The 26,867-nt window shown below is 32.1% G+C and overlaps 1 pseudogene; it reads right to left on the bottom strand.

Moving 5' to 3' along the window:
• Positions 1 to 4,650: 4,650 nt before the first annotated feature.
• Positions 4,651 to 8,495, bottom strand: LOC128391068 (POU domain, class 6, transcription factor 2-like; annotated as a pseudogene).
• Between the last annotated feature and the right edge of the window lie 18,372 nt (positions 8,496 to 26,867).

Here is a 26,867-nt window from a genome sequence, read left to right as displayed (position 1 = left end):
ATATTTTCTGAAAGGACAAGATCTGAACTATCTAAATTTATTTTTGTTGATTTTTAAATTGCAAAGGGACGGAGTTATCCAAGGTCAAAAAAATGTTATAAAATTTAACTTTTTCTAAAAATTTTTTTCGTCTTTTTTTCTCTATGTTTAGATTGAAAAAATGGAAGGAGAAAATCTCAAGTGGCTTTAATTCTTATTTTTATCATTCTTTAAACAAATATTTTTCTTCAATAATTTTTTTGTAATCCCTATTTTATTCTAATTACTGCTAATTCTAATGTTTTTTTAAAGTTTGTTATCTCTAATTTTATTATGGTTCAATAATTTCTTATTGTAATAGCAAGTTTTTATCTTTTGTATTTTTAATGCTAATTATCCTTACATATTAAAAGTCTTGTTCTATTGAATGTTTTAATGATTATCGTTTCCTTAATTATTGATAGACTCCTGATCATTGTTCAAAGGAAATTACTGATTGCTTTCATATTACGTAAAATTGATGATTCTTGATAAGGAATATCAATAATTATCCTGGCTTAATTGATTTTTCTTGGTATAAAAGGGAAATCTTCTTTAAGCAATTATCATTGAAAGTTAATCCTCTGTTAATTTAAATTCAATTAATCAAACTCTTTTTTTATGTTCATCTCTAGCTGGTTCATTATGGGTTTGTTTGTTTCTTCTATTATTAAATCTTATTCTTATTTCTCTTTTTATAATTTTAATTTCTTATCTAGATAACGCTATTCGACTGTTTATTTCTACATTAGAATGGAACTCTGTGTGGGAAAAGGAACATGTTCCTATTGGTTTACTGCTGTGAAAATGGACTGAATTAACTGGATGTCGTTTTCCAGGTCAAGAAGAGGGATATGAAACAGTTGTGAATTATCTCAACTCGATTGGAGGAGTCGAAGTGTATGAATAATTCGTAATTCGAAATTTATGTTCGGCTCATCTGTCAATCGTATGCTTGTGGTGTTATATACTGATAATACTGTGAAATCTTGGTGAGAAGTTTATCTTTCTCATTATTGAAAATAAAAAGAAAATTTGATTTCCGCTGATTCTTTTCTGTTACTAGACCCTTTTTTACTGATGATGATAAAGATGAGGGTGATGAAGATGTTGATCAAAATTTGAATGAAATGACTGGTTTCTTAATTGTTATTTCTGGTGAATCTTGTTCGGTATCAAGTTAGATTAGGAAGTGGTAGTTCTTCTTTCGGATCTGTTGTATCATCTTTCGTTGATTTATTTTTATATCGGCGAATAATATTTTGGATTTTTGGAAATGTATCGGTAGATAAGAGAGATTATGATGCTTAAAATAATGAAGATTGAAATAATAAACGATAGTAGGGGCAAAGCCACCGCCTCTGGCACAAACCGACTTTGTCCCTTCCCCCTTCTACCTTTCTTTTTTCTTTTATTTCCTCCTCTTCCTTTTTTCCCTCTCCCTTTCTTAATTCATTATTTTCACCTCTCTCCTCATCCTAACTTTATTTTCCATCTCTCTTTCCCATCCTTGATTTTTTTCTCTCTCCATCCCTAATTTATTCTTAATTTATTTCTCTTTCTCTCTTTCTCTTCCCAACCTTAATTTTCAGTTCCTTCTCTCTCTCTCTCTCTCTCAAATTGATCATTAACAAAGAAAATGATGTTATATATCATTGAAATAATTATTAGGAATTAAAGAAAAGAGGAAAGATAATTAGTCCTGTTCTAATTGAACACTTTATTAATGATCAATTTGAGAGAAAGAGAGAGAAAGAGAAGGAACTGAAATTAAGGAAGGGAAAAGAAAGAGAGAGAGAGAAACTGAATATGTAAACAAATGTGCTTCTTCGATCATTTATCTTTAACATCTCATTTGTTAAGAACAAGTATTTCCCATTTTGTGAATTTTTGTTAAAGACAATTTTTTGTGTATTTTTGTGAATTGTTTTGATTTTGAAAAATCAAACTAAAATAACACTAATAAAAATAGTCACAACAACAAAAACAACAAACCACAACAACTACTACAAGGCTACAACGCATGAGTGAGAACATGATCTCATCAACAGATGGTCAAGAGGGAGATGATGGTGAAATGACTGCCGCTATAGATGGCGTGATCACTAATCTAAACCGTTTTATCAATTTATTGTCGACCCGCAATGATTTACGATCTTGTGTTTGTTCACAAATTCGAGGATACTGTGATTCTCTCACTCCCCTACTTCCATACGCGAATTCATCGAACTCAGCTAAAGTCACCTCTTCCACTGATGGACTTTTCCCGTCCGATTCAGAATCTGAGTAAAAGTAATTTTTTTTTCAATTTTTTATTGTTTTCTTTTACTAATCATTTTTTTTTTCTTTTGTGTATTAGAAATGCAACGACTGCTGGAGAGACTGTCCAATGCTCTGGATGATTTCCTTACAATCGGTCTCGATGACAATATTGAGACATTGATGGAGAGGTTGTTTGGCTTCATCACCAGACTGAAATGGGAGAGGTCGACGTTGAGCTTTGTAACAAGCTCGGATGGTGAGGTGCAAGATGAATTGTATCACCTTTATACTGAAGCGATTACCAGCCTTCAACGTGCCATATATTTAGGGAACATAGATGAGACAGAATGTTACCACTCTCTCCAAATTTATGAAGATCAAATTAATAATAGATTGAATTTTTTGGATCAATATGAAGAAATTTCTTCAACTAATTAAACATTTTTTTACTCTTTAAATCATTGTCTCCTTTTATTTATTTTCCATTATTAATCTTTTTATCTTTTATTTTCTATTGTTAATCATTTTTTTTCTTTTATTTTTTAGGATGGAAGCGTTTTATATATCAATCGGCAATAGTTTTACATTGTGGCTCCAAATGTTGAGAAGAGGCGAACCATATCAATCCGTATTTAATGATATGCTGCTACTTAAAAGAGATTTGGAAGCTGCTGCGGTTTCAATAATGGAAAGTCAAGTTTCATCAACTGATAATGAAAATTTAGAACAAATAGATAATCCTTATCTTGTAGCCATAAATGATATTAACGTTGTTTTACGTTTAAACAATGAAGAAGATTTATCAAGAAATTTTTTCATTAGAAAATGTTTAATTTACCGAATTAGATATATAATCATGCATTTACAAAGTAGACCTTCCGATCAGGTTACATCATCAATAAACTAATTGTTCAATGATTAATAATTTTTAATAAATTTACTGTTCATATTTTTCTGCTTATTCTCATGAATAGTCTTGAATGATGTCGTCTTATGCGTAATTGATTTACGTCTAGAGGTCATTTGAAGGTTTTTGAAAAGAAGAACAAAAAATTATTCCACGGTCCAAGTTTGAATTAATAATTCAAAATCATTGACGGTGTACCACGATTTATGTCAATTTGCAGAACCACTGCTTATTTCATTCAAAGTGACGGCTCTCCGTTATTTGAACTGATATTGACATCGAAATGTTCAAGATGTGATACCTTTTTGTTCTTCTTTTCAAAAAACCTTCAAATGACCTCTAGATAGGTTTATCGTGAAATGACCTCAATGACCTTGGAACTGATTATGCAAAGTCCTTCAGACCCGATATGTATCTGTACGAGGTTTAATCTTTTTAAACTCATTGGTTCTTGACTTATAACTAAAAATCTGCGTAAAATGAAGTTGAATAGCCCTGTATGTTCTTGTAATTCTTCTGCAATTTCTAGGCATGAACAAGAAAGCTAGTTCGTGTCTCACTATTGTCAGTGGAGTTGACTGTCCCAACATGAGATTTGGTGAACAGGCGATTGTTTTCCAACATTCTACGGATAAAGTGTATCCATTGTCATTACATTGTGACCTTCAAATGACCTTAAAACTGTAACGTAACAGAATGACCGGAATGGCCTTGATATCTTAATACGGCAATTGAGTATGGCTCAAACTATCATGACTCGAGTAATGGGTCTGAACACTCAAAAACAAAAATTTATTCAAGCAAAACTTGTTGTAAACTTGGTGAAATGCCCTGTACAATTTAGTTCAATTTAAAACAGTCCAAACTGCTTAATTATTGATAATTTATCGCCTTTTCTCTCTAAATCAATAAATGGTTTAGATAATAAGTTAATTAATTTAACTTCGCTTTTTTGACTCTCGCTCTTTTGACTTTCGCTTATATGCCCTTCGCTCAAATGAGCCTTTACCGTTTATGTTTTATAAGAATTTAGTTTCGGTCGTTTGTTTTTTCGGTAAGATGAGCGTTAATGGTTGGAGGTGGAGCCAATGGTTATTGAACACACTTATCGTTGATGTCCATAGCTTAAAATGTAAAAATTAAACTGAATTTTGGGTTAATTGTGAGCCCGCTTGATTGTCCCAGGCCCTCCGGGCCTTCCTCTGTCGATTTTGACCCTTTTAATGAAGACCTAACCTAATTTAAACAAACACAGGGATAAGTGTGTTGGATAGCTATTAGCTCATCTTACCGTTTTTTCTTCTTGGTTTTCTGGTTACACTTGGTTTAACTTGTAGCTTCTTGAGCTTAATTGTCAGTTTATTGAAAATCAAAACACGTTGATTAACTTGATTGTTTTCTACTTAAATCAATCATCTTTTACTCTATCAATTATTATTGTAATGATTTAATTTAAAAGGCAGTTTTAGTTTGTAGCTAAAAAAGGTCAACATAATTTAATGATGATTATTATTAAAATTGAGGGTTCAAGGAGTGGTTGGTTGGTAGTTTGTTTTGTATTTTGTACAATTAAAACACACAAATTGTTTGTAAAATGATAAATTTTGTAACTTTGTAGTTTAAAAGTGCTTAATTGGCTTAATTATCTCTTGAGATGATTAAACAGACAAAAAAAGAGTTGATTGTGAAAAATTAGGACTTTGTTATCTACAATCTTTAGGTGGCAAAATGCAAATTGTCGATGATAATCCAGTTATCAGTGATTTGATCTGTCGACAGGTAAATTGATGAAAAATTGATTTATCTAAGTAGATTTTACAAAAATCAATCTAAATATTAAAGATAATGAAACATATAATAGTAGTGGATTATTTGATAATCCTTGTTGATGAGATGATGAAATTGTTGGTGAAAAGTTGTACATGTAAATTGTGACACTTGCGGTAGTTAAACGAAAAATAATAAGATGAATACATAGTAGTCAGAATAGTTAAAATTAAAAAGCATTAGATTAATCTAATTGAATGAATTATTGTTACTTGGATTTGAACCATTGTTGGTATTTGTTGATGTTCCGGTAGTTACAGTTCCTGATGATTTCGCCTTAGCAGCTCGAGATGTTAATGTTAATAAGGACAAGGGAGGGTCTGATTTTTTTACATTATTACGAAGAACTTGTCGTTTATTACAAAACCAAACTCGAACTACTTCCCGATCGTATTTTAATTTATCGGCTAATTCTGTCATCTCACTACTTGAAGGGTGAGTGTTTTTCTCGAAGAAAATGTTCAGTACTTCCAATGCCGAGGGCGAGAAAGATGTTCGTCTCTTTCTTTTCTTTGAATTAGGATTACCAGTGAAACTCGCTGGATCGGTGTTTCCTTGTCGGCATCGAATCTCAAGATCGTGCATCCACTTTTCTAGAACTGGTTTGATCTTCGATGCGCTTTTTGGAGTAATATCAAGCTTTTCGAACCTGAAATCAAACATAAAAGGTTAACTAGAAAACAAAATTGATTGTTTGAATTATTGGTTTACCCAAATTTGTATTTGCCCATAGCAAATCTTACCTGCAAATTGCACTTTGACTGTATGAAGGCCCCGCTGTTGCTGATAAAGCTTGACCAACTTGAGTTTGTGTTAATCCGAGACTTAATCTACGTAATTTAAATTGTCGAGCGAATTCTTTAACTTCTTCCAAATTAACACCATCTACAACCGCAACATCCCCATTGTTTATCGTTTCTAGTGAAAAATATTTTTTGAAAGAAATTGAAATCAATAATCAATATACAAAAAATTAAAATCCAAGGATAATTGAGGATATTGATTGGTATCGTAGACAACAATCATCTAAATTGTTGTCGCATTGTTTATCTAGATTGTACTTACGAGCTACAGTTGCTTGATTTGATTCTGGTTCCATAGAGCTTGCTGTTGATAGAGGAGGCGATGGTGTTTGCGATTCAACTGAATTGGGTATTGTATTGGTCTGATTACCCAAATACATGGCTTGTTGGGTTGAACAATTTGTACTACTAGAATTGTTATTCATAGCTAATGGTTTTACATCAGTTGAACGATTATAACAAGTTAAAGAGGATAAAGACGATGGGGCAAAAGCATGATTAGATGAATTAACAATTCGACCAGAATTTTTAGTGTTTGTTGTTGATGTTGATGTAGATGAAGTTGATACACTAGATGAAAGTGATACTTGTATTGCTTGATTCATTTGCTGTTGTTGTAATTGCTGTAACTGTGCTTGAGCCAAGGCGGACTTTTTCAACATTCGGCTATGACTTGGTCCACTATGACCACCACTGCCTTCAGTCCTTGAGTAAAAATTTTTCTGGTTTCCACGTTTATTGGTTCTTTCCCTTTCTGGTAAACCAGAATTACTATTATGGTGAGTCTGTTGTTGGTGTTGTTGAAGTAATTGTTGTTGTTGCTGGTGTATTGAGCTATTATCCATTTGATTAGTACTGATTGTTGACATTAATGGTTGATCAGAAATGATTTGATTGGCTGGCACTAAAGCGATTCCATTTGGAGTGACCACTTGAATAAATGCTGAAGATGATTGATGGGTTTGTAGTGAATTAATGGCTGATGATTGCTGTTGATTAAGATTGTTAATTATCGATGGACTTATTGCAAATATTTGGCCAGATCCATTGGTAACAAATTGTGTCGATCCATTGTTAGGTAAAGATGTAGCCAAACTTGTACCAATAAAATTACCAAATTGGTATTGTTGTGACTGTGGGTGAGATTGTTGACTTGATGTTGTTGATTGTGTCACTGAAGAACTGGTTGAATTTGATTGAGGTAAGGAAAAGCTCCTTGTGATGGTATACCAGTGGAAATAAATTGACCATTGGTTAATAAAGAGGAACCATTGGACTAACAATTTGTTGAGATGATGGGATAGAAGATAAAATTTGATTTCAATTAGATGATCATTCACAGATCCCGTTCCATTGTTGGTATTTCCATTTCCTTGTAAAGGTAACATGATTGTTGTTTGATTAGCTGTAGAGTAAGAAGATAAACCAGGAACATTTCGTGGAGACAAAACCAAAGAACCTCCTTGACTTGATAAAAGCGTAGTTGCACTTGATCCGAAAGATTGTGTTGTATGAATCAGCTGAGATTCAGATGAAGATGAAAAAGAACCACCAACAACACCAGAGGCAACGGAAGAACCAGAAACAGAAATAGAAGATGCAAGTGAAAGTTGTTGTTGTTGTTGTTGGTGGTGAGACTGAAGATGTGAAACCGAAGAAACTCCAGAAGATGAGGTTAAACCAGAAAGAGAAGATTGTGAGGGAGAAGCTGGTATAGCATAAACAGTCGAAGGAGATGAAGAAAGTGAACAAGGTAAACCTGACGATGAATATTGAACTGAAGAAATTGAGGTTTGTTGTTGTTGTTGGTTAGATGATAAGGAGGCTGGAGAAGAGGTTGATAATGAAAATGATGATACTGGTGTTACAGAAGGGAAACCAGATGAGGTTGTTACTGGTGGTAAAGTTACCGAGGATACTGTTGTGAGTGAAGTTAAAGATGTAGTATCATTACTGTTAGATGATATTGGTAAATCAGTTAGAGATGATGAAGATGGTAATGTAGATACTAAAGGTAAAGATGATAATGTAGCTGATGATCCAGATACGATTGAAGATGATGGCGATGAAGATGAGGTGTAAATGGCTTGTGGATTAATTGATGATGAACAAGATGAAAGTGTATTCACAAGGTTAGGAGGAGATGTTGCTTGTTGTTGTTGTTGTGTTATGTATGATCCGTGAGAGGTTTGAATGAAGGTTGTCATTGTAAAGTAATATAATAATAATAATAAAAGTAATAATAATAATAATGATGATGATGATAGTAATAATAATATTAATAATAGCTAAGGTTTAGCTATCATCATCATAATAATAATATAACTATAGTAATAGTTATAATAATAATAATAATAATAATAGCATGGAGAGAGAGAGAGAGAGAGATGAAGATAGGGAAGATGATGAGGAGGAAGATGAAGATGATGAAAAATAATAATAATAAGGGAAAGGAGGCTTTTTAGTTGAATAAATTATAATCAGGGCTGAGAAAAAGCTTTTGGTTTGAAAGGAAAGAGAAAAATTAAAATAAATTATATCACCAAGACACAGAAAATTATGATAATTATGAGATGATGATGTTAACCATGCTGTTGGAAGGAGAGAGAGAGAGAGAAGAAGAAGATGAAGGTGAAGATAGAGAAGAGGATAAAGTTAAAAGAAAAGAAAGAAAATAGAAAGAGAGAGGGAAAAAAGAAAGGAAAGAAAGAGAAAGTGGGAAAGAGAAGAAACAAATAAGAAACAAATAGAAAATGCGACAAATGTCGACAGAGAAGAAAAGAAAGAGCGAAAAAAGTTAAGCCAGAATATGGGGAACGCGCTCTAAGTGCATAAGGAAAATAACATTGAGAACGAAATTGATGATTACTATTATTACGATGATAATGATTATTATTATTTTTATTATTACAATTGATTGCAGATGATAATGATGATAGAGAGAGTGAGAGAGAGAGAGGGCAAGACTGGTACAAAGGGAAAGAAAACAGCGAGAGGAAAAAAAGAAAAGTAATAATAATAATAATCGCTTATAATAATAGAAGAAGTAATAATAAGGATGAGAGAGAAGTGAGGGAGCGGGTGAAGGATGGAAGAGAGACTTAGGAGATTATTATTTTGTTCCAGAATTTTTATGATACTTAATTATTTCTTCTGTTATTTTGGATGATGAAGAAGATGATATTCGATGATGGTAATCACAACAAGCGAATTTCAAGTTTTTCTTTTTCTTTTTGGGTTTTGGTTTTTGTTTCTTTTTCTCTGGTTGAAGACAAAAAAGGAAGAGGAAATGGCGAATTGTAATCTGAACTTTGCTCATTCTCTGTGAGAAGAAATCGGTTTTCAAGTGAATTGATGATCGCGCAGGATGAAGATTAGAAAAGGGGATAAACTCAAAGAGAAAAAAAGAGTTGAGAAGATAAGTTTCTCTTTTCAAAATGATGGAGAAAAAAAGAACAATTTTTAAAAAAAGAATCTTTCTTTTCTCTTATAATTTCCTTCTCAATCAAACCAATGTAATGATTTACCTTGAATTCTGATGATTGTTAGTCTAATGATTAGAAAGATAATAATATGAATTTGAAAGATGATAAATTAAAATGAGAGAGAAAATTTTTCATCTTCCATTTTGAATCAATGGTTTTACCTTTTTCCAGGTTCCCTTTCAAAATATTAGCACTAAATGGGAGGTTATCCTATTATTATTTACGTTATCAGGAAAAAACATAATAATAATATGATGATGATGAGGTGGAGGAGGTGGGGGAGCGGTGGAGATGATGAAATTATATACAATCATCATCATCATCCACTGTTATTATTTATCTCTCAAAGTAATAACATAACTACAGAAAAGGAGGAAAAAGTTGATTATAAACATTTTCGTTCGTAAAGGTAACTTATTATTATCATTTATTATTATTATTGTTATGATGATGATGATGAGGAAGATGAAGATTATTATTATTATGAGAATGAAAGGAAAATAATAACAGGAAAAGTTTTTTTTCCTTCTTTTTAGGGAGAATTTTTTTCTCTCTTACTTTTTTCTTCAAGAGTAATAATCATAATGATGATTATTATTATGAATATGAAGGTTACCAATAGAAACTAATAGAAGATGATGGAAGTAAATTGTTACCAAAACAAATTTTCATCATTAATTTTGAGAAAAAAATCAGTTGTAAGGTGCGTGCATCACTTATCATCTTTATCTTCATCTTTCTCTTGATCATCAAAAATAACAGATCAAAGGATGAAGATGGAAAATGAGAAGAGAAAGTTTTTTTCTTTTCTAAGTTTCATTTTTTTTTGCTTCTCATCTTCTTTTCCTCTGCTCATCATCATTATCTTCTTGATTATCAGCCTCAAGAAATTTGAATCCATTTGCATATCTTTTAAAATCATCTTTGTGCTTTTGTGAAATTTTTAAATTTCAACAAAACAAGATGATGAAGATGAGTATGAGGATGAAACTGAATGGGGTTTGTTATGTTAACATTGGTGAGAAGAGGAAAAAATCAGAGTAAACTGATTACTTATGAAGGGGCGAGAGGGGTAAGAGTGGTAGGAGGAGGAGGAGGAGGCGATTGTAGTGGTGATGGTGGTTGGTAAAGGGTGGGGTGGGTGGATGAAGGCTGCTCTTGATTAATGATGATGATGGGGATGACTCGTCAAATGATGAAAGTGATCTATCTTTTTTTCATCCTCATTTCTATCACTCATAATGTTGCTGCTCATGTAGTTATTGTAAAAAAGATGAGGAGCAAAAGGTTTGAATGAAAAATGACTTTAAATGATGATCAAGATGATGAGGTTTTTTACTACACTACAGTAAATAAGGAAGATAATAATGATGATAGAGGGAGAGAGAAAGTGATCAATGATTGTAATGCTCGAAGCTAAAAGGAAAAATCCAACTCATGAAATGAGCAAAAAGAAACTGAATCTTAACCTGTAATAAAAACGATAATAATTTTTATCTAAGGTAATAATGATGGCGAAACTTTTATTATGATTATGATTAAATATTTTCACCATTAGGTGAAATTGTTCAGTAGATAATATCGATTATCACAATCATTACCATTATCATAATGATATGATCACATTGGAATCAAATTGAATGAAAAAAGTTTCTAATGAAAAGTTCAGAATCAATTCTGAAAAGAAAAGTTTTTTTTTCTTCTTTCAGTTAAAGTGAAATAAGGTTATTAGAGTGATGCCTGAAGACATGAATGGATGATGAAGATGATAAAGCAACTCTTTATGTACAGACAGAGATGATCCAGGAAGAGAGAAAGAGGAAGATGATGAGGCTCATCATCATTATGCATCATCTCATCATCAGTTCATCAATTGGAGCAAAAGAAATAATATCTCAGTAGAAGAAAACTTTTTCTCAATGGATGAGAAGACGAAAACCCCTTCGCTTTTTTTTCTTTCTTTTGCTTGATTGCCTTTGAAATATATATTTCGATCTTCTCTTTCTTTTTTTCTCTTCATCATCATCAGTGAAGAAAAAAAAATAAAATAAAAATAACAAAAAAACTACATAATTTATTTCTTCATCAGCTCCATCATCATTTTTTCATGATGAGAATTCATATAAATAAATAATAAAACTAAAATTAAGTTTCTCTTTTCCTAATATCATACAGAAGCTATTTAACTTGAACATATTCATTAATTTTTAGAAAATTATCAGTTGCCTTTGTTATGATTACGATAGAAGTGGATTAATAGCAACCTTATTAAATGAAAAGGTTTGAGATGAAGGTGAGGACGCGAACGAGTAAAAAGCAAACTGATGCAGATGATAGAAGATGTAAATTGTTGAATAAATGGAAAATGGAAAATCAATCGCAGAATTAATAACAAATGATTCAAATGAGATAAACAATCCTTTTCCTCTCCCTCTTTTTTTATTTCATTCTAATCATCATCCACCTCTCTTGCTCTCATAATCAGCATCCTCCTCTTTTAGAATTATGCATCTACCACCCCAACTTTAATATTCTCATTATACTTTGAGAGAGGGAGGGAGAGAGAGAGAGAGAGAGAGAGAGAGATAAAACTCCACCTTCATGACTAATTTATTTTTCTCCTCGAAACTTAAGTTATCTTGAAATTCATTTTATTATAATGATGATCATTAACATTGGAACATAATAGAAGATGAAAAACTCTTTTCTTCCTCATCCTCGTCATCTCTTTTCATTAATTCATCTTTCTCCTTCTCCTCTCTTCTCCATCAACTCCTGAACAATAATCATCACAGTCTCTTCACAATCGGTAACATTAACATCTAAAGGGGTTAAGATGATGAGTTATATTATTAATAAATTGTCTTGACAACTGTGAATCGAATTGAATTTTTCATGATAATCATAATATTAACAATGAATCAATCATGAAAATTATGATAAAAACTATCATGATCATCCTAATGGTTATTAAACTATCATCCGTAAGACGAGCAAAATCAACTTTCCATCATCATATTAATAAAAATATTTCATGGGAATCAGTTTGCAAATGCTAATCACCAAATAATCATAATCTTCATCTGATTATCATTTTCCTACCTTAATTATCATCAAGATAACCAAAAGACATTTTCACTCATTATAATTTACTATCTTAATTATATTACATTATTATTAAATTAATGTTAATGCAATAACTTTCCTCGATTGTTGTTAATTCTGATTGTGTTCATAACTGAACATAATTTATGATTCATTTTGAGCAAACTCAATCTTAATCTAGTTGTTCATCATCAAAATTAACATGATAATATAATAATAATGATAATCAGGCTTTTCATTTTAATATTATGATAAACTGACCAAGTGAGATTATAGTTTTCTTGGTCAGTTCATTGTCCAGAAAGCTATTATCATATAAGTATGTAAAGTTAAAGTTCTATTTTAACATCGTTATTGTTGTTGTTTGGTTTCCTTGCGGATTTCATGATAAACTCAGCACTTTTTTGTTCTTCTTTCTCAAATGCTTCTTTTAGTCTCTCTTGTTTCGCAAATTTTACCATCAAACTTGCTAAATAAGAATAATTCTCAGTGATTCATACTCCATGTTTATACATAACTGAGTTTAAAATTTATTTTTGGTTTTGAAATTCTAAGTTTTTAAAATTCGATCATCAAATAAGATAATCTTGCAAATGTTTATTCTCAGTACTCTCTCTCTCTCTCTCTCTCTCTCTCTCTCTCTCTCTCTCTCATCTTCCCTGTCAATATCAACGATACAAATATGTAAATTTAATCATCAAATTAAAAGTAAATTTAGTTCTTCGCGTAATTTAAATTCAACGTCGATCGATTTGAAATGTTGAAAACAGTTTATTCAAAAACCAATGATTTATCATAAACCGTCCAGAACACAGGGTAATATAAATCAGAGTCGAAATTAGAACCAGAACTTTTTTTCTCATAATCATCAGAACTGTTTTTTGCCTCCTCCTCTTTCTCGAACTCATCAAGCAACGTTTTTTATTCAGATAAACAGATATTGATAACAATGGATTCGAAATAAATTTCATTGATCAAAGTATTCAAGGGGAAGGTAGATGATGTAAAATGCAAAAAAAGGACGAAGATTAAGATGATGCTGAGTATGGTTCGGATGATAAGAGGCTTGAAGATTAAATGAAGAGGCAGATTTATGGGGTAAAAGGTAATGTCAATTGAAGCAATTGTAATCGTCATCATCATTATCATCATTCTTATAAATCTTCTAACTCCTTCATCTCTTTTTATCACTTCTCTTCCAACATCTTCACCCTCACAACCTCTACCACCTCCTACTCTTCATCATCATCATCATCTCAATCCCTTTTCACTGTTAACCTAAACAGTCAAATATAATAATCATAAAATCTTCCTCCTTGTATTAATCCGATTGACTAAATTTTAGCCTCTTTTTAAATCACAGCTTCCTCATCATCATCATCAGCACATCTCACATAATATCATCAATTCAACTTATCATCATCATCACCATCTTTATCTTCATCGATATCTTCATCACCTTTTTTACTCTGAATATAATAAAACTTAAATTGGAAATAAAATTCACAGGGACTCGTTTCATCACCCACATCACTTTCACCATGATGGCTATCATTATGATAAATCCCTGCCCCTTATATAATAAAATGAACTCCCTTGATGACAATTGTGGGTCATCATGATGCTGACAAAAATGTTGTTGTTGTTTATTATAATGATCAAGGTTGAACAATATCAACAACAAAAATGTAATAAAGTTTTCATCACCAACTGAGATGAAAATTTTTCCAACTCATTGTAATTACTTATCATCATGATTATTGTAAGGGTATTACGTAAGAGGTTAATCTAATCTCTTTAAGCTATTTTAAACTGTCTTATCAATCACATGATATTTAAATTTGAATCATTTGACCAACAGAAAGATTGAGTATAAAAGCCAATAAGTAAGGACCTTACTCATGAGTAAAACCATCAGTTAATCAGTAAATTTTGTCATTTAATTTACAATCAATCTGTTAGTCATTTTGGTAAATTTGTCAATTAACCTTTATTTGTACTTGTATTCATTTAATTAATCACCCTTTTATAATTTGATTTCCTCTCTTCATTGACTAATCAAGTTCCTAATTAAACTTACTCTAATTAAAATTTATTCTTCAATAAATCAACCTCAGTCTTTATAAATCTATACCTCAATCAAAACGTGTCTCTGAATAATCCCCTCGGTAACTTGTAACTGTGCCTACAAAATGGTGGAGATGCCGATCTTATTCAAGTGATAAATGATGTGTAAACACCTAGTCAACGTGTATAGCCTATAAACTGCTATAAAAGCTTCAGCCAAAGCTTCCAGTTTCCTTTTCCGTTGATTTACAAAAGGTGTAGAGACTCTACAAGGACAAATTCTTTTGACCTTCAGAGTGGGCTAAAGGTGTGAGAAAGGTCCTTTCTCACGAAATCTAGGTGGTACTTAGATCAAGAGTGAAATATTAGCTACAACTTGTGGGTTAAGAAATTAACTGTTAATTTGTGAAAGTGGTAAAATCAAAGTCATCGTCAAAAATGTCGCAAACAGATAAAGTGGATAAAGAAAGAGAAATTGAAGTTCCAAGGATGGAGCTTATCGCAATTGCTGATGAATGGGGAATAATAAACCCATCACAGAAATCAAACGTGATGTTACAAAGGGAGATTTGGGAAGCCCAAGTTCTCCAAGAATTATACGAAAGTGGTTCAGATGAGTTGCCTGAAGCACTAAGTGTAAACCCTCGACGCCATTATGAATATAAATGGGTGGACGGTATAACATTGAGAAAATCCGGTGTGGATTTCGAAAACCTTGGTCGTTTAATTAAAGCGAAAATTTTGTGTATAGATCAGTTTCTAACATACAATCAACAACAATTAGAGGAGGAAGTTGGAATAACACCAGCGATCGCTGCCCTAATTTCAAATAAATATTGCAGAAGAGAAAAAGCATCATTCATGGAGCGTTTGGAAACGCTGAATAACAAAGAAGTAAGATTGAAACCTGAGCAAAAAGAAGCCATGGATCGAATGAATCGTCGGAAATGGCCGAACAGAGAAAATCAACCATTCACCGAATTCATTCAAGTTGTTGAATATGATCTAAGGACCTTAGATCCAACAAGAAATTCGTGGGTAAGCCATGCGACAGTCTTATTAGAATCAGAAGCAAGAGTAATAGCAGAAGAATTGAAAATCGAAAGACCAAATATTCTGTGGGAAGAATGGAAGAAAATGATGATAAACTCAACCATCACATCAAGTGAAAAAGCTGACTCAGCTTATGTGATCTACCAAAAGAAATGGGACTCGAAGGAAGACCCGAAAATTCATCTAAAGAAAATTGAAACAGCAGTGAAAATTATTCATCCACAAGCAGATAAACAAGCAGTCGCCATGTTTTTACTAAATTCATTACCTTATTATGTTCAGAATAAGATAATACCAGAAAGTGCAACGTGTGATGCTGATAGCATCAAAAGAAAAGTCACAGGAATCTGGCAAGAGGCCAGTAGATTAAATACAAGAAACACCAGAGGAGGTCCTCCTCAAGGTCAAGTTCCACAGAACCAAAGGTTCAACAGAAACATGAACACCCCAGTTAAAGAAAAATCAACAGAAAAATGTTCTCATTGTTCAGCGATTGGACACAATGAGGAAAATTGTTGGACTAAATATCCCGAAAAGAGACCAGCGCGGCAACAAACAAATCTACAGACAACACAAAGTAAAGTGAATTGTGTCGAAATGGATGTTCCGATCGAAGGTGGAAGAACCTATGCAACAAAATTGATAGTGAGTAAAAGCTCAACTCACTTACCTGAGAATGTGAGACACCCAGTGATCAAAGTGATGATAAACAACGTAGAGGTCGAAGGAATGTTCGACACCGGAGCATGTACAAGTTTAATCAGCAAGGACCTTGCCATTAAACTTGGATTACTATCATATTGTAAGGGCAATCAAGTAGCGCAACAGGGAAGCATCAGCCGATTAGTTAATCGAAACTTAAAAGTTCACAATTAATTATTGTCAGAATTTATAAGATTTCATGAATGTCAATTTCTAATCAATTTACTACAAGTTTAAGTAATTCATTTAAGGTTTCGGAAGTGTTAATCAAAATACTTCCGATTGAAATAATTCTATATCAAACTTTAGGGAGAAAGGAGTATAAAAGGAAAACAATAACTAAAATAAAAGAGAAAGGTAGAGGAAGGGGTAGGGGTCAGTCCTAAGAGTATCATGATGAAATGAATATCAATATAATAATCCTCTTAAACATTAATGTTACTATTGAACTATGTTTTATTTAATTGTATTTGTATATTGTGTTTCAATTTAATTGTTTAATGAATAAACTAGTGCACCAAGTTTATTAATCATCTCTATCGTCCTCATTGACAACTCACTGGTCCACTTAAGCCATACAACCAAGGGATTGGGTAAGTCAAAATATCTTTTAAGTATCTGACCCCAGTTCGAGTCCTGGTCAGATACTTAGTTTGTTACTCAATCTTACAGTGGTTCTTGGAGATAAATTCTCAGTAAAGTCAAACTATTGCTGTTTGCAATGTAAAACCGATTTTCCTTACATATTTAATGGTGTCAGAAGTGGGGTTTCGAGAAGAAACATTTCCAAAATAATTAGATAAAAAACGTTATAAATCAAAAGTGAAAGAAAATAAGTGTATCTACAAGTGTTTCAGTGTCTCCATCATAAGTGTATGTCATCGGCTGCAAAGTGTTTCGATTTATCCAGTCTCATAATTATCACCATCTGAGTTATTATTAATTAATTCATCCGTATTCACTAATCTAATGACTAACAGTTCTTAATCCAGTTGATCTATTTATGTTCTAAAATTTAATAATTATGTCGAAAAACAAAAGTGATTCAGCTTTGAGTGCTGAAGATGTTAAGGCTCTGATAATGGAATCTCTTCAAAATACGTTTGGAACTACAGGCACGAAGAAAATGGAAATTTATACTGCGGCGCCTGAACAAGATTTAATAAAATGGTTGGAAGAATTTGAATATATCGCTAAGTCGAATAAATGGAGTGATGAATCAAAAATAATTAAATTACCTGTTTATCTAGCGGGAGTGGCTAGAGATTGGTTTTCTGTGAAAATTGGAAATAAAATTAAAAGTTGGGATGAAGTTTTGAATCTATTTAAGCAACAATTTTTACCTGTGGACCAGGAATTATGGTTACGACAAGAATTATCAAAAAGAATTCAGAAAATAAATGAGCCTGTTGCTAATTATATTGTGGCGAAAGAAGCTTTGTGCAATCGAATTAATCCTGAAATGAAGGAATTGGAAAAATTACATTATGTGTTGATTGGAATTAATCCAAAAATTGCGTCGAAATTATTTGTTTATAATCCACAAGATATAAATGAACTAACAATGAAAGCTAAACTAATCGAAAGAGGTCTGGAATCGTGTCAAATTCCTGATAACAAATCAAACAATATGGATAACAAAGAAATGGAAGAAATTATGAGTAAAGTGATACAGGATGTTATGAACAAGGTTATCACCAAATCTGAAACAAAATTACTACAAATGTTCGAAAAATCAGAAAATTATAACAATACGAGAAATAATGTACACGATACTGTTTGTTGGACTTGTGGAGAAAATGGACATAATGCAAATAATTGTAGCTGTAATATGAAAATGAATAACAGAGATTATCAGAAAAATATTGATGAACAGAATGATTCATTTTGGCAACAGAATTCTTATGAAACTTGGAATGAATCAAACGACGAGGAAGCTTATCAAGGATCGAATTTTATTGGAAATCTGAGTAAGAGATATGAAATAAACAACCACCAGGTGAAATGAATATATAAAAATTGGAACACACCAACTAACAACTATAAATACAATGGTTGGAATGGCGATCAAAATAATGAACAATATTCGCAAATTTTATCAATCATGTCGAGACAACAAATTCATGATAATCAGAATTAAGGAGTATCTGATCATCTATTTAGTCTAGTTTATATACTTTTTGGATCCGAAAGTATATCTACTAACTGAACGTGACGAGAGCTGATAAATAACCTCTCTTTGGATTTGAACTATTTCGACTTGAACAGAGGTCATTCTTAAATCATCAAAATTGATGTTCTTTAAAAAAATTTTTTTACTATTAATCAATTATCTTCATCTTAATCATAATGTTGATCTTACTCTTGATCTTAATCTTAAATCTCAATCTAATTGTCTATTTAATCATTTTATTATTCAATTCATTCAATCTATTTAACATGTAATCATTTCATCTGTTACTTATATTAACTTTTTCAATCCTAAATAAGTGGATTATCGAAATCTTGAGAAAATCAGATGATTAGAAAATAATGAAATAATAATTATAAGTCGAACTGTTGAGGGCAACAGTTTTTGTAAGAGAGGAGATATGTAAGGGCAATCAAGTAGCGCAACAGGAAGCATCAATTATTAATCGAAACTTAAAAGTTCACAATTAATTATTGTCAGAATTTATAAGATTTCATGAATGTCAATTTCTAATCAATTTACTACAAGTTTAAGTAATTCATTTAAGGTTTCGAAAGTGTTAATCAAAACACTTCCGATTAAAATAATTCTGAATCAAACTTCAGGGAGAAAGGGGTATAAAAGAGAAACGATAACTAAAATAAAGGGAAGGTAGAGGAAGGGGTAGGGGTCAGTCCTAAGAGTATCATGATGAAATGAATATCAATATAATAATCCTCTTAAACATTAATGTTACTATTGAACTATGTTTTATTTAATTGTATTTGTATATTGTGTTTCAATTTAATTGTTTAATGAATAAACTAGTGCACCAAGTTTATTAATCATCTCTATCGTCCTCATTGACAACTCACTGGTCCACTTAAGCCATACAACCAAGGGATTGGGTAAGTCAAAATATCTTTTAAAGTATCTGACCCCAGTTCGAGTCCTGGTCAGATACTTAGTTTGTTACTCAATCTTACAGTGGTTCTTGGAGATAAATTCTCAGTAAAGTCAAACTATTGCTGTTTGCAATGTAAAACCCGATTTTCCTTACAATATCCTTTTGAATTGAAATTTTCATCAGCCGATAAAACACAAATGATCAGATCAGATTGTTTTGTGCCATTGAGAGTTTACAATGGAAACGAGCCAAAGATAATGGTGGCGTATGTAATAGATGGACTATCAAATGATATTCTTTTTGGTGAAAATATCATAAAGGTAACCTGGTTGGTTATAAAAACGAATGGTTTAGGTAAACCGTACACGTTGAAACACAGAGATTTAAGTCATGAGTACACGTTAAAAATCGAACCACCAAGTATGAGTGAGATAGAAGCGTTATTACAAAATTGGTACAAAGACGATTACGATTTAAACAAAGTAAAACCAGTGGAAGAGCAAGTAAATAGGAAGAAGGACCTTCTTCCTTATATTCAAGAACCATTAAGAAATTGGGAAAACAAGCGAGAAATAACAATTCAACAAACGTTAAGAATCAATTTGGTAAAATTCATTCACGAGAATTATCCAAAAGATTATCCGTTGATAATCAACAAGATTGAAGAGTTTCAAGACAATGAATTAGATCTACCTGAAGAAGTCGAAGACATGAAACAAAGATTATACAACCAAATCAATCCAGAGATAAGTGAGGAAGATAAACAAAAGATACATAAGATATTGATGGAAGAGAAAGGATCTTTCTCTAAAAGCAAGTTCGACTTGGGTTGCGTGCCAGCCGAGTTCACTAAATTTCGAATTGACATTGGAACTAATCATATACCAAAATGTAAGCCTTTTCAATCGAGCGAAAAGATGAAAATGGAAATGAGAAAAATTATTCGAGAATTTAAAGAAAATGGAATAATTGAAAATTCGGATGTGGGTGGAGGAGCTCCAGCATTCGTGGTACCAAAACCAAATGAAAAAGCTGATGTCATTACCGAAGCTGGTGTCCGACCATTACCCATTTGGATTAGTATTGTAAACCTGAAAGGTGAAGCTCTTTTCAATCAAATTGTCCGATATCCAAAAGGATCATTCAAAGAGATTAAAACAAAACATCATGGTATCACCTTTGAATTAACAAGAGGAGCTGATGCTTGGCCAGCGACAAAGAAAAAGGTACTTCAGGTCCTGAAGTCACAAGATATAATTTGTGTCGCCGGTGGAATTGAAGACTTTGTTTCTATGGGATTCAGTTGGGACGATTGGGATCTAATTAGACCAAAGATCAGAGATGTTAATGTGTATTACAAATGTAAATTAGAAACAAAAAGTTTGGGTCTTCGATACATCATCTTCGCATTATTTGGTGTCATCATCCAGGAAGGCGAACATTCACCATTCGTTGACGCAGGATATACTCTGCTAGCCTATGCAGTGGATTATGAAGAATTCGAAAAGTCTCATGAGGAAGCCGTCAACCATCCAATGTACACAAGACCATACCCTCATGTAAACTATGGTTACAATCGTCAGATGAGTCAACTAATCAGAGGAATAATGGAAGTAATAGACGATTGGCCTTTCCAAATAAGAAAGCAAATTCAAGGAAAACCCTCTGCATCTTACGACGAAATGAAAATGTGTGATGGAACCGAATTTCTAAGATCACCTTATAAAGACATCGATTTACAATCATTTGGAAGATTCAGGAGAAGGAGAATCGAAAGGACCTTTCGACGTTGATTACGGTGGTTGTTGAATTCATGAAATTCCGGCACATCAGTTGTGACAAAATTCCATGAATTCTATTCATTCACCCGTAAGCAACGTGAACCAGGGGGCTCTGTAAGGGTATTACGTAAGAGGTTAATCTAATCTCTTTAAGCTATTTTAAACTGTCTTATCAATCACATGATATTTAAATTTGAATCATTTGACCAACAGAAAGATTGAGTATAAAAGCCAATAAGTAAGGACCTTACTCATGAGTAAAACCATCAGTTAATCAGTAAATTTTGTCATTTAATTTACAATCAATCTGTTAGTCATTTTTGGTAAATTTGTCAATTAACCTTTATTTGTACTTCATGTATTCATTTAATTAATCACCCCTTTTTATAATTTGATTTCCCTCTCACTTCATTGACTAATCAAGTTCCTAATTAAACTTACTCTAATTAAAATTTATTCTTCAATAAATCAACCTCAGTCTTTATAAATCTATACCTCAATCAAAACGTGTCTCTCTGAATAATCCCCCCTCGGTAACTTGTAACTGTGCCTACAATTATCATTATTTTTTACTGCTATCATCATTTTAATGATGTTAATCATGATTAGTACCATTCCTTTTTTCATGATAACCGAGCATTAGTTTGTAATAGGGATAAAGCCTTTAAATTATTAATAGCTATCAGTTACATTTATAATTATGATAAAAATGATGATTGTTGTTATAATGTTCAAACTGTTCAATATATTGATAAGTTAAAACTTCAATTTGATCAATTGAAAAGTTTGTTGTTGATATGATTGTTTGAATTTTGATTCTGATCAGATTATTGGTATTTTTTTGGTTAAATCAATTGGATTCAATTTTGATTGTTGATACCAATTGATTGTTCACAAAATCATCAATATTAATCATAAAAATCTTATCAAGTTTTAACCACTTGAATATTTTGGCAAAGTGCTAATCCAATTAGAGTAGAAATGAGTAAAAATCAGACATGTACTTAATTCAATTAGATTTAAATTGATTCTAATTACCAATCATTTTTTTAATCCTTTGAATTGATTTCTAGAAAATAATCAATAAATTGAAAGGGAGAAAAGAAAAGATTTAAATTTAAACGGATCAGAACTTTTCTCAAACATTTTCGATAATCATCTTCCCTCATTGAAGATAATCCTTTCTCAAACATGATCATCATTTGTACATCATTATTGAATATAAGGATGATGATGATCTCTGAATGATATTCAAAGTCACGATGAGTCCACTAGCCAAAGTAAGAACTGAAAATAATGATAAACATTTTGTAGACATGATGATAAATATTATTTGGTTATAATGTTTTCCACTAAAAAAGGCAATAATAGAGATGATGATAATTTTGCAAAGTTAATGCTGGTAAATCATTATCATCATGGGAGGTTCTGGTTTTTCATTTATTACGATGATAACATTATTACCGGTACTATTATCATGATAATCACAAGGCATCACTTGGAAAAAATGATGATATTAACAATCATCATCACGAGGTTTATAACCATTGAGAAATTATTTCATCTTTACAATGTTATAATATTTAGACACTAAAGAGATGAAAATTCATCCTGAAGATGCTCAACATTTTCAATCTAAATATTATCCGCATCCTCTTTTCATCCTCATCAATTTTGTGTTACAAAGTTAATACTTTTTTACCTGATTGATATTAATATAAATCAGATCAGTAGTAGGGAACCGTACGCCTCTAATGCAGCCTAATTTTTTAAATGCACCGTACGCCTCTAATGCACCGTATGTTTTTAAATGCACCGTACGCTTCTAATGCACATACTTTATAATGAAGCTCTTCTGTTTAAAGCATTTACCTTGAAATTAAGATTTTGGTAGATAATAAATTTGTGTGAAAATTGTTTCAAGAAAATTTGAATTATATAAGACAAGTAAATTGCGGAGAGAAAAAAATGAGTGAAAAATGTATTCAATTTACTTGAGACATCCATTTACTATGATGGTTTCTGGACCAAGTGGGTGTGGGAAATCATTTTGGGTAAAAAAACTAATTGAAAACAGAGAGAAAGTAATCAGTCCAGTACCAACACTGATAACCTATTTTTATGCAGAATATCAACCAATTTTCAACGAAATGGAAAGTGTTGAGTTTATAAAGGGATTACCTGAAAATTTTCTTGATAAAATTGACGGTAAGAAAGCTCATTTAATAATAATTGATGATTTGATGCATGAATCGTCTAATTCAAAAATCGTATCACAACTGTTTACAAAAGGAAGTCATCATAGGAATCTTTCTGTTATTTTACTGGTACAAAACTTTTTTATAAAAGGTGGTGAGGCAAGAAATATTTCTCTAAACTCTCATTATATTGTTCTTTTCAAAAACCCAAGAGATAAGTCAATATCAACAATGTTAGCCAAGCAAATGTTTCCAGGACGTTCATCACAATTTGACAAATATTTGAACATGCAACACGAAGTCCTTTCTCATACCTGTTTATTGACTGTAAACCAGATACACCAGATGAAGTTAGATTACTAACAGATGTATTGGGAGAAAAAGAAGTAATTTATGCCTATCAAATCTAAATTGTATAAGAAAAATTAAATAAAGTTGATTCTAAAAAATGTCTGTTTCAAAAGCAATTACCGTTTTACCAGCTTTAAAAAAGTTGAGTCAGGCTAGAAAGTTGAATGAACGGAGAAAATTGATGATAACATGTCCATGTAATGTGATGCAAGTTATAAAAGAAATAGCTCGTAAAATATTGAAAGGTCATATACATTTAACAACTAAACAAAAAGCTCGTGTAAAAAAATTTAAAAAAGAGATTCGAAGTCTTGGTGGGAAGATAACACGTCAAAAAGCTAAAAAAATTTTAATTCAAAAAGGTGGTTTACTAAAAGGTTTACTTGTTCCAGCTATAACTATTCTCGCCAATTTACTTACAAAACAAATTGCAGAATGAATTCAACAAGTCGAATGGTGTTGATACCTGAAGATCAATATAAAAACAATGTTAAAAAGAGACAAATAGACTTCGATCCGATTATGAGCTCGGATTTACCTACAAGTATAAAAATGAAACTGATTAACCAAATGATGATGAAAGATGATATCAAAAAAGAAAAGGTGAAAGAAAGGGATGAGAACCGTCTTAGGAATGAATTAACAGCGCGATATCGAGATGTACCAAGATCTGAAAAAGGAGTTGAAGGGAGAACAATGGAGATGATTTTGTCAAATCTGACGAAGACTCTGAAGATTCTTTTCATACAGTTTTGGATAACACGTACAATAAGGAAGTCAATGAAACACCAACGATTTCTCAGCGAGCATTTCATAGACGAGAATCGTCAACACCACAGACCACACGGGTGGTTGATAATGATTTATTGTCAATATTGAAAAAAGAGTCTGATTTAGTTGACGATGATAATAAGATATTTAATGACGAGGGAAAAATAAAGGGTAGTGATATTGAGAGAGTAGTTGAATATCTAAAGACAAAAAACTATATCGGAAGAGCACCAAATGGAACAACAGAAGTACTAAAGTACATAAAAGAAAACTGCAGAGAGTGTTTGAACCTTATAATCAACCCTAAAGCAAAGAAAAGTTGAAACAAGTCAACATATCATGGCTGAAAGCATCCAACATTACGAAAGAGAATATTACTCACCGAAAGCGATAGGATCATTTGGTGGAGTTGACCGATTATACAAAGCATTGAAAAGAAGAGACCCTACAGTAAAACTCGCTGATGTCCAAAAATGGTTGAGAAAGCAGGATACATATACGCTTTTCAAACAAAACAAAATAAATTCCTAGACTACCAATTTTGGTTAATAAGATTGATGAGCAGTGGCAGATTGATTTGATGGACATGTCTTGGGTTAGTCAATATAATGATGGTTACCGTTATTTACTTAATGTAATTGACTGTTTCAGTAGGTTTGCCTGGTCACGTGCAATCAGAAAGAAGACTGGTATTGAAGTCGTTCAGGCTCTTGATGATATTTTTTCCGATAGTAATAGAGTACCAGAAAAGTTACAAAGTGATCAAGGTAAAGAGTTTGCAAACTCAGACTTCAAAACATTAATGAGACAGAAAAAAATCAACCATTTTTTTGCTACCGATGGAACAATTAAATGTGCTATTGTTGAAAGATTCAACGGTACCATAAGAGCACGGATTTATCGCTACTTGCACCATGCAAATACTGGAAAATTCATCGATGTACTTGACGAAATAATCCAGTCATATAATGAATCTTTTCATCGGACAATTGGTATGTCACCAGTAGAAGTGAACAATGAAAACTCTTCATTGGTACTGAAAAATATAAGAAAAACTCATCCCAAAAGTAAAATAAATTATAAACCATTTACCGTTGGTTCAAAGGTTCGGATAAGAAGAGAGAAAGGGATTTTCGAGAAAGGATCGAAAAGAAATTTTAAACTGGAAATATTTACTATTAGCAAACACAAGAGGACACCACAAGGTTGGGTCTATTGGTTGGAAGATTATGCTGGTGAAAGAATAACTTCAGTTTTTTACCACAATGAACTAGTACCAGCCATAGAGCCAAGTTTATATCAGATCGAAAAGATATTAAAAACGAGAATAAATCAAAAAACAAAAAAGAAAGAGTACTTCGTAAAGTGGAAAGACTATCCAAGTAAATTTAATCAGTGGGTTCAAGATGTGGAATCAACCTCAGGAGTATTTCATTGAAGCAGTCTCAAATGCTTCGATGGACATTTTCCCTCACAACACTCTAACAAAATTTTCTAATCGATTGGCTCGACCCATTGATTTGAGTGGTGAGTGGTTGGTAGGTCTTCAAGAAATTTTCTATCCATCGGACATAAGTGCAACAGCACGAAGTTTATCGGTGCATTTGCTTGTAGATGGCTTTGGACAAAAGGTCAAACTAGATGTAATGTTGGAAGCAAATGATGACAAGAGGACTATTATTGATAAAATTAATACAGCAATGAGAAAACATTATAATACTACAAAAGCTAAACGACCTAAAAGAGATATCATGGAGACAATTAACAAACTGTTAAAAGTCGAAAGCGCAAATTTTACAAATGAGGAGAAACTAGCTCATTTGCGAGAGATTAAAACTAAAGGTTTAGCAGCGTTTGAAGAGCTATTGAAAAAAATTGATGAGATGAACGGTCAAGTGAAAGAGAAAGAAAAAGAAATTGCCTCTCTTTCAACCGAGGTAGCACAAAAAACTAAAGAAGTGGAAGTTGTGAATATAAACTTAGCTGCAAAAAGTGTAGTCCAAGAAGATTTTGAAAAATATAAACAAGTTGCTCAGAAAATGTTGGCTGATCAAACCGAAAAGATAAACAAACTTGAGCAACAACCTAACAAAGATTCTGAGATTTATCATCTAAAGAAAGATTTGAGAGATGCCTTGCTAAGGTTAAAACGATGGGAAGAGGACGCTATTGCTAAAGAGCGAAGCTTCCAAACTGAGAGCAGAACTAGAGATTCTGAAAGGTGAACGTGATAAAATTTGGTCGAATTACAAGGAAAATATGACACAATGAAAGAAGAAACTGATATTAAGATTAAGAATATTGAGAAAGACTTTGAGCATGCAAAGTCAACAAAATCTGAGAAGGCTTTGGAATTTGAATCAAAACTGAAAATTTGTAAACAGCAACAAGAAGAAGAGCTACACGAATTGAAAGACCAAATGGAAGAGAGTCAAAACATATGAAGATAAAGTTAAATTA

Source organism: Panonychus citri, unplaced genomic scaffold, assembly GCF_014898815.1.
Source record: "Panonychus citri isolate SS breed McGregor unplaced genomic scaffold, ASM1489881v1 Contig00134, whole genome shotgun sequence".
Taxonomy (NCBI): Eukaryota; Metazoa; Arthropoda; class Arachnida; order Trombidiformes; family Tetranychidae; genus Panonychus; species Panonychus citri.
This window is presented reverse-complemented; position numbering and strand designations above follow the sequence as displayed.